Raw genomic sequence first — 12,367 nt, 5'->3', positions numbered from 1 at the left:
GAGAAGAAACACTACACTGTGACTGGGGGCTCAGGGGTAAAATTTCATCCCCTTGCACCCCCCCCCCCCCCCCCCCCCCCCCCCCCCCTCAAACTCACTCCTCAAGAATAGTCCATTTTTAGTGATACTGACTTTTGGGGCGTGCTAACAGGTGTAAGATTCCAGTTCTTTGTAAAAAATGGATCTGATAGCGTTATAGCCGAGAGAGTGAAAATGTGCGATGCCTCAGAATGACAGAGACTGTTCAGTCACATCTAATCCAGCCACCCACAAGCATATAATAATACTAAACAGCATCACGGAGGCAGCCCGTCCTTCATCATAACAGATGCACAATTCTTCGGCTTGTGTAGGATTTCAGCAAGAGCTCGGTCTGAGATCAAATGTTACAGAACTCTTTGTTCTACCACCGGTTTGCTTACGCTTGTTATTACTTCTGAGCCTAAAGTTTTATTTAACTTAAGTTTACCATCTGTAAGAGCATGATAATTAGCCATGACCTACTGTGAAACTCCTCGTCTTAGTCGGAGGAGTTAGACTTATTCACTTTGTTACTGAAGGTAGTCCAGTCCATGATGTGCAAGTCAAAGCTGATGTTGTCCTTATGCATAGAGGCCAACACGGCACAGTTAATGATATCAATGCTTTAAAGTCTAATGTTTACCAGACGACACCACATTGCGGCACAGAAAGTTCTTGGGTGAGATTTATTTTGGAGCAAACTACACCAAGGTGAAATCAAGTGGGGACTGCTCTGCTTTGTAATTTGCAGTCTCTTCAGTTATTTAAAGACTTTCTCTGCGTTTCCGACTTTTCTTTTTTTTTTTTTCTCCCCCCCCCCTTTCTTTCTTTTTTGTGCCTGTCACTTCAGATTTTTTTGATTCATCCTGTCATAACACAACCACGGGGCTTTTCGAAAGCACAAAGCACACGCATATTGCATCACACAAACAATCTGAATCGAATTCCATTTTTAAACCAAGGTCATATTGGAAACGGCTGCAAAATGGAAACATTAACTGCAAACCCTCCGACTGCCCGGTCACAATCGAGAATTTACATCAAATGCAAAATAAAAAATATTATAAAGATAAATAATTAATAAAGATAATAAAGATTTGACACGGTGTCTATGTATCTAATGCGAGTGGCTTTGGTTTTCATATTTGATTGTGACAAAAATAAGGAGAGAATGAGGGAATGGGATGACTTTGCACAAAATAATGCTATTCAGTCACTAGATGATACAACATACTTTGGATTTCTGCAATGTCCTCAACTTATCACACAAAGTCTAGCTGTCCAGTCAACATTTGAAAAATAGATTGAGTGTGTGTGTGTGTGAGAGAGAGAGAGCGAGCGAGAGACAGAGAGAGAGAGAGAGAGGGAATGCAGCTCCCAGCTTTCATGTCCAATAAAGTGGTATAATTGTGACAGCTCACCATTAGTTCTATGTGTGATAAATCACAAGATGACAGGCTGCAGCTTCAACTAAACATAATGCTCCCCGATAGAAAATCCACTCCTCCTTTTTTGCACTGAATGCTGTAATTAAACCCCCCAAGTTGAAAAAGTAGGTAGGGATAATTATGCCAACAAATGAAGAAGGGGAAAAAAAAAACAACTGTCACTAATGCCTGAGCCCAGAATGCAGTCGATAGGGGTAAATTTGTCAGACACTCTTTTTCTTTTCTTATCACATTACATACTTTCTGTATTTTCAAAGGAGCCGAACACGCCGCCTTGCTGCTTATCTTAATGTTTTTCCAATGAAAATCACATCATTGCTTGGTGTCATGCTCCATCCCCCAGTGAGCCACACAGGATCAAGGAGAAGGTGGTCTTCGCCATCCACAGGATCCACCTCCCTCTAATGCAACCTTCCCCTCCCTGGATAACCGTAGAGTTCTCACAACAATTATGACTTGAAATACACAATATCCCCCCGGATAACTCCATTGGGACGGAGGCATTTCATTGTTTTCTCTCTCTGTCACTGCTCTGCCCCCATACACCGCCAACGTTAGTTCAACTACACCAATCATTTATGGAATGTAACAAGGTCCAACTTACAACATTCTCGAGGGTTATTTATGTGTCATCATCCTCACTCTTTTTTCCTTTCTTTTTTTTTTTTTTTTTTTGCAATCTGTTCTTTCGAGAATAGTCGTGCTTTCAGTTCACAATATAACAGCAACAAAAGGCGAGATACACGCAACAGATTTTTCATTTGTGACCACAAAGGGAGGGCTGTTTCCCTCCTTATCATGCAGAGAACTAGCGGCGAGGCTGCTTCTCAGAGCTCATCAGCACGACAAAGACAACTGAGAGAATGCAGCCTTGTTCTACAAAGGTTAACCTCACAGGGACCTAACAACTTCAGACTTCTCATTTGATGCCTCCGCCAAACACTTGCAATAGTGGATGGAGGGCCCCCTTGTATTCCGTTGGATTTAACCTCTAATATCTGAGGTCATGCATCCCACTACAGCCAATGGTGGCACTTGTGAGCTTTGCTGTGTTCAATGAATCCCTGCGCCGTGTTCTTAGAGTCTTAATGGCTGGCTCCAGAGGAGATGTCTGCAGCTGCCCTGGGAAAAAAGTTTTTGCCATAATGCCCGACAATGCTCCAAATCTGCGTCATCAGCCTCCACCAAGATCCCTCATTCCTCCAAGACTGATCATTAAAACATTCACTTAGGTCAGGATTCCACAGGCGATTCCACTTTTTCAACACCACATAACTAATCTTCAGATAAGCCACAGTCAGATCCATTACTTTTAACTCACTATTAACTTCCGAGCCGAATAGACTTCTGGAGTCATTAGACCAAAAATGGCCGAGATTAAATTATTTTCTTTTTGCCATTAGTGAGGTCTAACGTTCCCTTATGTGTGGCATCAATTCACTTTACTTCGATTTCTGACATTTAACACAGCCCTTATGATGGGATTTTACCCTCCAACACCGATGCTATCTTTAAGTGTGCTGCTGCATCATCCCAAAAACCTGTGCCAGTATCAATGGTGCATCCCTACACTAAGAGGTGTGTTTGAATGTGTTTGTGTTCTGTAAACAAGTTGCCCAATCAGAGTGCAGAACCAGTCTACACTGAGCCTATAGAGCCCCATCAATGCCTCCCAAGGGCCTCACTCTTGCACTTACTCACTCAGTGTTAAATGTTTTGTGAACTGCAGGACATTTGAATTAAGTGATTTTTTTCTCCTTTCCAACATTTTTATACTCAATTAAATTGGTTCCAATGTAGCCAAATAAGATGAGGCACACTTTTAGAGGGTTTAATAGGTTTTAATAGCTTTTAATGGGTATGCTTCTTAAACTGAAGGGGGTATAATGCCAACAAGGTTAATCAAACCATGGTAAATTACATAACTGACTTACAGGGTCTTAAATAAGAGGACTATAGCTTGTGTTTTTGTTGTTTTTGAAACTGTATTTCTTAGTGGTAGACCTGTTCATGATTTTTTATTGTTTAATTATTATTTTAGAATGGCAAAACTATCAGCTAGGCTATGCAATTTTCACTTATAGTGTTACCCGGTCCTGCTCTATTTCCAGCATGACTATCAGACACAGACACAGTCTATTGGCTTGATGCTGCCACCACACTACAATCTGGGGCTACTATAAAGTTGAATAAGGACTCACCTGCAAAATACAACGCCGCTTTTAGCAACGGAGGCAGCGGATTTAGTCCAAATCCCAGCCCGCATCATATTCCCATGCTTTCTTATGCCCAAAATCCTAACACCGGTGTTACCGGCAGCGTTATTCGCACCCTATTCGCCCAAGATAAGAGGCATCGTGACGGGAGACAAGGTTACAATGCACACATTGGCAGTATAGGACACTACAGCCGTACCTTACAAATTCAGCAAAGAAGTCCTTATCCGTCTTCATCCATTATTTGTGAACCTGTCGCATCATTTAGGACACGGCGTAGCCATTCCCGTTCCTCAGCCCCGCTAGGAAAAGGCAAAGTGTCGACTTTTGATCCTTCACTATTCGCTGCCAGCTCTATCAAATGAGCACATCGCAATGTAAAGACCGTCCGCAAAGCCGGAGCAAAGCCTGGAGGCTGCTGAAAACGCGAGGAGCAGGTAGGCTAGAGCCTGGCGTGCTGCACCGTGCAAGAGGCATTCACAGCCTCCCCCCCCCCGAACACGGCCGAGCGGGCGAGGGGCTGAATTAATAAGAGGAGGAAAAACAAATGTTACACATCCAGAGGCGGCCGTCTATACAGTGAAGACACCACTGACCGCGGCTCCGTAGTTCTCCGTACGTTCCGCTGCTGCATGATGCTTGTGTGCAGCTGTTTTTTTTTTTTTTTTTTTTTTTTTTGGGAGGGGGGGGGGGGGGGGGGGGGGGGGGGGGGGTGTTTTTGCAACACATGCAAACATCTCACTAATATGAACCTTACCATTCTGAAGACACATCCAACGTTAGCAGGCCTGTCCCGTTGACTATTCGCCAATATAGACTGGGGATCCCAGTTGGAGAGGAAAAAAAACGTCTTATTCTTCTCTCTCTCTCTCTCTCTCTCTCGCTCTCTCTCGCTCTCTCTCTCTCTTCTTTCTTTTTCCCTCCCTTTCGTTTTAATAGTACCCGGAGTAGGCAAGTATATCTCCGCTGTGTACGACACGGTACGGCAGGAGCAAAAAAAAAAAAAAAAAAAAAAAAAAAAAAAACCTCCTCCTCCTCCGCCTCCTCCTCCTCTTCTTCCTCTTCCAAGGTGCTGCTGCTTACAGCATTCTCACAGCAGCCCGGCTGGGATGAGAGATGCCCATTAACATGCGAGACAAACTGAACACAACGAAATCCTGAGGGGAAATGTGCCAAACAGTCCCCGGACACGGAGGAGATACGCAACACGGTGGAGATAAGGTGACACGCCGGCCGATATGCGGGCGAATGACAAGCTGTGGTCCCTCACGATTTACAATTATAGTTTGTAGCAGGGATGAGTGTGCGTGGTCGCCCCCTTCGGTACTACGCTATAGTCCCTCTTAATATCTGCCAGTTGTGCATTTCTACTCCTTTGCCTGCCTTCCCTCCCCGTTTTTGGTTAATATCCCTATAATATTCCTAGAAGGACTTGAAATGTGTCTGGGGCAGCACACTTAAGCCCCCTTGACAGTATATATATTTTTAAATCTATAGTATCACAAGGAGATGCTTATAAATATTCCTAAATAGGCTGCTCTTTCTATAAAATTTATTATATTTTAAAAGTTAGGGTTTTTATGTCCTCATAAATTTAAATGTAATAGCCCACCATCAGCAAAGCAAAGCAAGTGAATGAAATATTAATTCCTTAGTATGGCAACATTTGATAAACAGTGATCTTTAATCGTTTAAAAAAAAAAAAAAAAAAAAAACTTGACTGACTTGTTTGTGGGGCCTTGATGAATATTTTAGGAGGAATACCAGTTAGCACTGTGGCATAAGATTAACTTTGATGTTTCATTTAGTTGTACAAATGAAGAGTGTGTTAGCATTTGGTTATCATCAGGTTCTCCTTAATTCTTAACAGGCGGCCAAAATGTACCAAAGCACATGTAAATATTTAAGCGTTTGACAATATCTGCAAATGCTTGCCTCGACCTCTGCTGAAACCTCTGACATTGGGAGTTTTGTAGGTTAGCGGGGAAAAAGACCATCTGTCTTGTTCCGAATGACACACACTTTTGTCCCGCCAGGTTCTGATCCTAAATCCAACGCTGTATCTGCAAGTCCTAAGTTGTTCTTGGGGGTTAAAAAGACTGGTCAAGAGTTCCTGGCCCTGGAAGTGTGTTTGGTCACCCAGAGAACAAGAGAGGGGCCATGAGGAGGTATGTGTGGCCTTTAATTCACTGCATTGTCCCACAAGAGCTAATCTTGGCCAGGCTCAGAGCCTTACTGCTCACAGACTGGTGAATGGATGAGTGAAAAGTTAAATATGCTTTCAAATGTAAAACTGAAGACTGGCCTGGCATTGTGGCCGTGTCACTGTGGGAGTGTGAGATTTGCCGTTGACACAGGCAACAGGAGGAAAGGGGCCAGTTTTATTTTGAGAGGCTGCATTTAAGGCTCATGCATGGATGCGGGTGGTGAACTGTAGTTCACTGGTTGCGCCCAAGTTTCCATGTAGCCACAGCTGAAAAATAAAATGCTACATGTTACAGTCAATGCAGCAGAACAGTGGCAGGCTATACTTCAACCCTCAATCTTAACTCCGCGCACCACGCAGCAAAACCACTTATTAAAAGCTGGGCTCAGCCATGTGGTCTGACATTGTATTGTTGTCATCCATGTTGACAAGAACTGCAACTTCCATTTAATCACCCTTGCTTAATCAAAAACCCTCATGTCCCGTGCTTAAGAGCATGGAGCATACTCTTGCTAATTATCAAGCTAATTAAAGAACTATCCTGAGTACCATTAAGATAACATAAGATAAGGTAAGATGCAATGTTAATGAATTTTATGGTGAAATTGGGCTATTGCAGCAGCAAATAGCAGTAGGATACAGAAAGGAAAATGAAAGTATAAAAATGGTCTTATAAACAAACATCCAGTACTACCATTAGGACATGTTAAGCAGATATATGAAAGAAGGGGGTGTGCAAAATAGCAATTGAAGTAGTATAAACCAGGAGCCACTCAAGCAGGCAAACCTCATGCCAAATGAATTATCCAACTTTTTCTTATACCCAAACCCGTCCTTTAAAGTTAAATTGATTTCTTGACCCTGTAAATATACTCGTGGGATTTGAAACGTAGTCTCTGTCTCCATCAGAAAACCTGAAATCTAAAAACCAAAATGTGATCAATCCTTCCCCTGGCCTGAAGTCGATCTGTTAACCAAATTTCATGGAAATCTGAGCATGAGTTTTTCAGATACCCTGCTGACAGACAGGCAGACAAAACATCAGAGGTGAAAGCATAACAGTTCGTTGAGATGAAAAATATGGAGCTACAAAAGGAGAATATACCAAGAATAGGAAATATGTGTCCTTTGAAATAACATAAAAATGATCAATATGAGCGCGTAGAGGAACTGTACCCCATCTCAGACGTATTCAAATCACAGCTGCAGAGTCTGGAGGATGCGCAGAACGTACTGATTTGGATATGCGCATTTCTAGCCGTTCACCTTATCAAAACCCCACATGGATATATCTTCAGAAAAAGTGCTTAGCATGCACAGCATATATAATGTTATTATAATCACTCCCATAATCAGAATATACATATGGATGGCGATGGAATAGAAAAAAATAGTGCATGAACTTCCAACCTCTTACCTGAGTTACAGACAGACTATCTCGACTGTACACTGGATAAAAGCCTAATCAATAGCTGGCCAGTTACCCAGCACAATGATGTTACCAAAATGATCCCATCTGTATTGACTATATAAATTATAAGTCAATTTTCTACAAAAGGATTTGAAGACCGGCATCAGCATTGTTGTTTTTAATCAATAGCTTACAGTAGATTTAAGTCTGCTTCTGAATAATTTACTCAGTTGCTCTCTTCTTGTAATATCCAGCGGGGGGAAAAAAAATTGTTTGGTTTTGATTCAAGGCGTAGTGCTGTGCTTAAATTATATGCCCCATAAAACTCCTAATTAGGGGATGCTTGGTTATGTTATCCTCCCTGTCTTCTTATTTCCTCTCACTTTTCTCCATGAACTTATCGGAGTTAATCGCTAGAGAACACAACACTTATAACGTATGTGGCTGAGACTTTCACTGTACTCGCTGTGTGGTAATGCTGTGAAGCATGTGTGACATTTTGTTATGCACCATCCTCCTCACCTAAATGTATTGGGAAGACGAGTGCAGTAGATAGATCATTTATAGGAATGCATTAGGCAGTTTTTTTTTTTTTTTTTAATATTTAAAATAGGCAGGGTTGTTATTATTTGAAATGTACTTATTACATCAGACTAAATCACAAAGTGGGGCTGGAACAGTCTGAGAACATCCCCTTCGCACTAATTGAGGCAGTGTAAATTTACAATGTTACACTCCTCTCCCCCAACAGGAAGTGATAAATGAAAACTTAACACGAAATTAAAGAATTGGAGTAATTAGGAAGAGTGTGCACACCAATACGCTCCATGAACATTAAAAACATTTGAAACCCGGCTCGGGATCTTCATCAGGTAAAATTAAATGAAAGGATACCACACTCTTTTGTAATCTTGCATTCCTGACTAATCAGTGCAACAGCCTAAAGAGGCAGAGACAAATTTATGCATGTCCAATTACTGGCCATGTGTGCATCAATGAAGGCATTAGCCATGATTATAATATGCAGTAAACAATAAAGGCACAAGACAAATGATACATAACAAAATATACATTTTTTTTTTAAAATTGACTAGTTAACAGCTTTAATCATTGGCTTGAAAAATATAGACAACATAAATAAAAACACTTCTGTTTAGACTCTCACCAGTCATGTGACCTTGTGATCTGCATGTTGCGTGTAGACCATGTGACCTCATGTGTCTGCTGTATTCAGATGCCAGGGTTACTCGCTGATACACTTTTTAACGTTTTAGCCCCTGGATGACTAAGACGAACCTACACGGACACGTTTTCGGCTGGAGACATTTTCCAAACCGACAATGAGCAGCACTCCATCCAGAGAAAGCTTCACTCGCTCATTGTTGAATCTTTTGCCTCTCTCCTGGCTTTGGTGTCTTCTGTACTACAAAATATCACAGACTGGCCAGCATGCTAAACGTGAGTGTTGTGTTTGTAGTTTCCTGACATTGCGTAACATGATTTCTGGGCGTTTACGAGTTCAATTTTTCCCCCCCGATACTGATCTCTTGCTGCCATTTGGAGCCTCCACCTTAATAAGCTGCATGCAGAAAACAGACGACTGGTTGCTTTTTATATGATCAAACGTAGATCAAAAATATGTCGGGTGCTCTTGGAAACAGAACAGAGTGCTTCAAACGAGAAAAAAGCCTTTATTGTAGTGGCTAAATCATTAAAAAAAAAAAAAAAAAAACATGTTAGAAGTTAAAAAGCTGCCTATTGCACCTTTAACTTTCACATCCAAAAGCTGGAGCGCTACATGCAGGGCATTTACATGCGCTTTAATAATCAGGTTATTCCCCACGTATGGCAGTCAGACAGTTTCTGAAATTCCATGTAAGGACGTGGTAAACGTGATTATTTGTTGAAGGGGTTCGTTAAGAGGAACCTAGATAACACTGCTCTGCCGGAGAAACCTGATTACTGGGCCATGTGAACCCTTACTCAGATTTCTGAACGGCTTTTTAGGTGTGTGCATGAGAAAGAAAAGGGAGCGGACGTGGAAACTGACACAGTAAATCCACGCTGTACAATAATCAGAGGAATAAGAAGTTCACCGTCTGTTTAATTTTATGTCAACGTTAGCACTCATGAAAATGTAAGGAAATGAAAAACAACAACACCGCACTGCAAAAAGTCAGTAAGAGTACAAGTAAAAGAGTATTTGTCTTATTTCAAGTAAAAATGTCTTATTTCTAGTCAAAATATCTCATTACACTTAAAATAAGACATGATCAGCTCAGAAATAACTTGTCCTTAGACAATTTTCACTTGTTTCAAGTGAAAATTTACTTGAAACAAGTTAAAATTTGCTAGAAACAAGAAACAAATTCTGCCAATGGAACAAGCAAATTTTTACTTGTTCACTTGTGTCACAAGTAAAAATTAGCTTGTTCCATTGGCAGAATATGTTTAATAAGACAAATACTCTTGGTAAGATTTTGACTTTTTGCAGTGCGCCTTCTTCACTTCAACTGCAGAGTGATAGAAAAGCTACCGCCGATGCAACCTCTGTCCGGAGTGGAGCAGCAAAGTTCGGCGAGGTCGCATTGCAGCGACTCGCAGTTGACCGCTGTCGGCAGCGGTAACAACCCAGGGAACGGCGGGGGGGTTTGGAGAGAAACCTGACAACTGACCATCTGCATGTCAGCCGGGGTTTTTGAGTAATCAAACTAACACAACACACACACGTACGTACGTTATCCGATTTCCTACTTTAACCTGAATAATCACAGTCGTCTGTTTCTTTAAATGGATGTAGACGTTGGGCATGTATGTGGAGAGTTGGTGCCGCAACTGTTGGACTGACCTCAAAATCTGTTGGACCTCAAATCATTTAAAGAGTTCATTTGCAAAAACAGATATCTCCATTTGAATTCATTAAACCTTTTCAAACTTTTTTGAATTTTATTACAGTTTACTTTATATTTATTTCTATTTTTTTATATGTTTATTTAGCCTGGCATAATGCTTATTATCCTAAATCATGCTTTGTGTGTGTGTACTCCAAGCAGTATCAGTGAAAAAGGTCTATTCATTTTAAGGATGGCTTTTATCTGTTTTTGCAAATGAACTCTTCATTTAAAGAATGTACACAGTCAGACTCTTCACGGTGTCCGCGTTATCCTACAGTGTGTCACTGTCAAAACTGGAATAGCTGCTTTAGCGTTTGTGAGCAAGAATGCTAATTACAGTACAAAGGTGGCAATTACCACAGTGTGCTGTTATTGCTACAGACAATCACATAAATGTCAGAATATTTACGTTTTTAAATGAACCCAACAGTGTTTCACATTACATTATTGTGATCACACATTTCTACCCATTGTCTTCTTAACGTGTCAATTTCAGCATATCGGTGCAAAATGTTTGACAGCAGACACGGGTGCAATGTGAGTTATGAACAAGTGTGTTGTTAAGAGAAGATGTGTCGATGAGAAACACAGGCACAAAGGTGCACAGAAAGCAAAGTGTCCTCTCTGAAAGCAGGTCCAGGGGTGACACGCTGAGCTGCTGAGCACAAACACATGCATTTTTAAAGACTAAACTGCTGACGAGCATTGCATTGGTGTGATTACTCAAAATAAATAAATAGATAAATTAAAATGCACAATAATACTGTGTAAGAATAAAATAGAGTCCCAACAGGCTCTCATTTTGGCTTTCTCAATGAAAACAAACAAACAAACAAACAAAAAAAAATCATTCTTATTCATTTTAATTTATTTGTCTTTTCCTGACAGTTTTGTTTTAGTTAAATATAACAGCCCCAGCTTGCTCTAAGAGGTGAGTCACAGCACTTCTTACCAAGGTTTTTTTTTTTTTTTTTTTCCTCAGCAATGTTTTGCTATTAAAAAAACAACAACAACTAACCATTATGAATGTATGATTATCTGTTTGGCATTTCAAGTTGTTACAAGCCAACTGAGCTTGTCCCTATTTTGAAGGACAGTGACAGATTCAACATGAGATGTTTTTTTTTTTTTTACATTTCCAATTGCAGCTGAAGTTAAATGCAGAGTGATTGGGTTTGGAAGGCACATCGCCTATTGGCCAGGACAGTGCAGCCTGGGAGTGTTTCTGTTTTCCACTCACCGACACCGACAGTAAGCTAAACACTGGCAGAAGCTCTCATAACTAAATTTGAACGTAGAGTATACTTGAATATGGACTATGGCGTAAAAGTGGTTGGATGTTTTTAATGATAAGCATATGATTTTTGAGCACGAGCACATGATTTCCTTCACCCTCCGTATCAAAATGAATGCTTGACTTTTGTAAATACTATAATCTCAGTTATATTTTGAGCTACACTGTTGAGGCAGCCTGTTTGTAATGTACTGACAGGCTGATTAAAGTACAGACACACCGTTTCTATCACGAGAACACCCCCATTTGCTCTAAAACATCTTTTCACCTCATTGGTCTTGATTTAGGAGTGCTTTCAGAGCTAAAATGTTTGGGAAATTACTATCAGAGAAACTTAAAGCAGGGGTGAACCACCCATTACTCTTTGGCTTTATTCCTAAATTGGCCACTTAAGAGTAACTAGGCCTTAGCAGGCTTTTTAAATTCAGTCTCTGTTTGTTAGGGCTTGCATTTGATTTGCCCTGGCTCCCTTGATGGTGGCCACTTACACTTGATGAAGAAAATAATTTTTTTTAGAACCTTGTCCTCTAAACTTTTTGATATTCACCAGAGTTCCTTGTGCTGACAGCAAATGAAATGTTACTTCCATTTGTTTGTTTATTTGCTCTCAGTTTTCAGGAGTTTTGAGGATTTTCTCTTCCAATTACCGAGCCAAACTTGCCTTCCATCACAACTTTCTTGGACGGCGAACTTTCGGCGCAGTTCTCCGGCTTGTCATTTCGAAGCTATTCCCCCCCTCAAACTGTAATAGGATCAAGGCTCCGAGCTGCTTCCACATGATTGATGAAAGATTAAAAGGACTGTTGAGATTGAAGGCACATTTAGCTCCCTGCTGAGGTCCAATTTCTAGTCCTTGTGCTGGCAGTGGGGCTGCCAC

General features: G+C 40.9%; 1 protein-coding gene across 1 annotated transcript in view; it reads right to left on the bottom strand.

Moving 5' to 3' along the window:
• The window catches only part of tenm4 (teneurin transmembrane protein 4), a 168,525-nt gene extending 164,039 nt beyond the window's left edge, over positions 1-4,486 (bottom strand). The window contains exon 1 of the mRNA XM_030066430.1: positions 4,443-4,486. The gene's annotated coding sequence lies outside the window, so the exon portion shown is untranslated. The remainder of the gene's footprint in view (positions 1-4,442) is intronic.
• Between the last annotated feature and the right edge of the window lie 7,881 nt (positions 4,487-12,367).

Source organism: Myripristis murdjan, chromosome 13, assembly GCF_902150065.1.
Source record: "Myripristis murdjan chromosome 13, fMyrMur1.1, whole genome shotgun sequence".
NCBI lineage: Eukaryota > Metazoa > Chordata > Actinopteri > Holocentriformes > Holocentridae > Myripristis > Myripristis murdjan.
The sequence above is the reverse complement of the archived record's forward strand: the minus strand, read 5'-3'. Positions and strand labels throughout refer to the sequence as shown.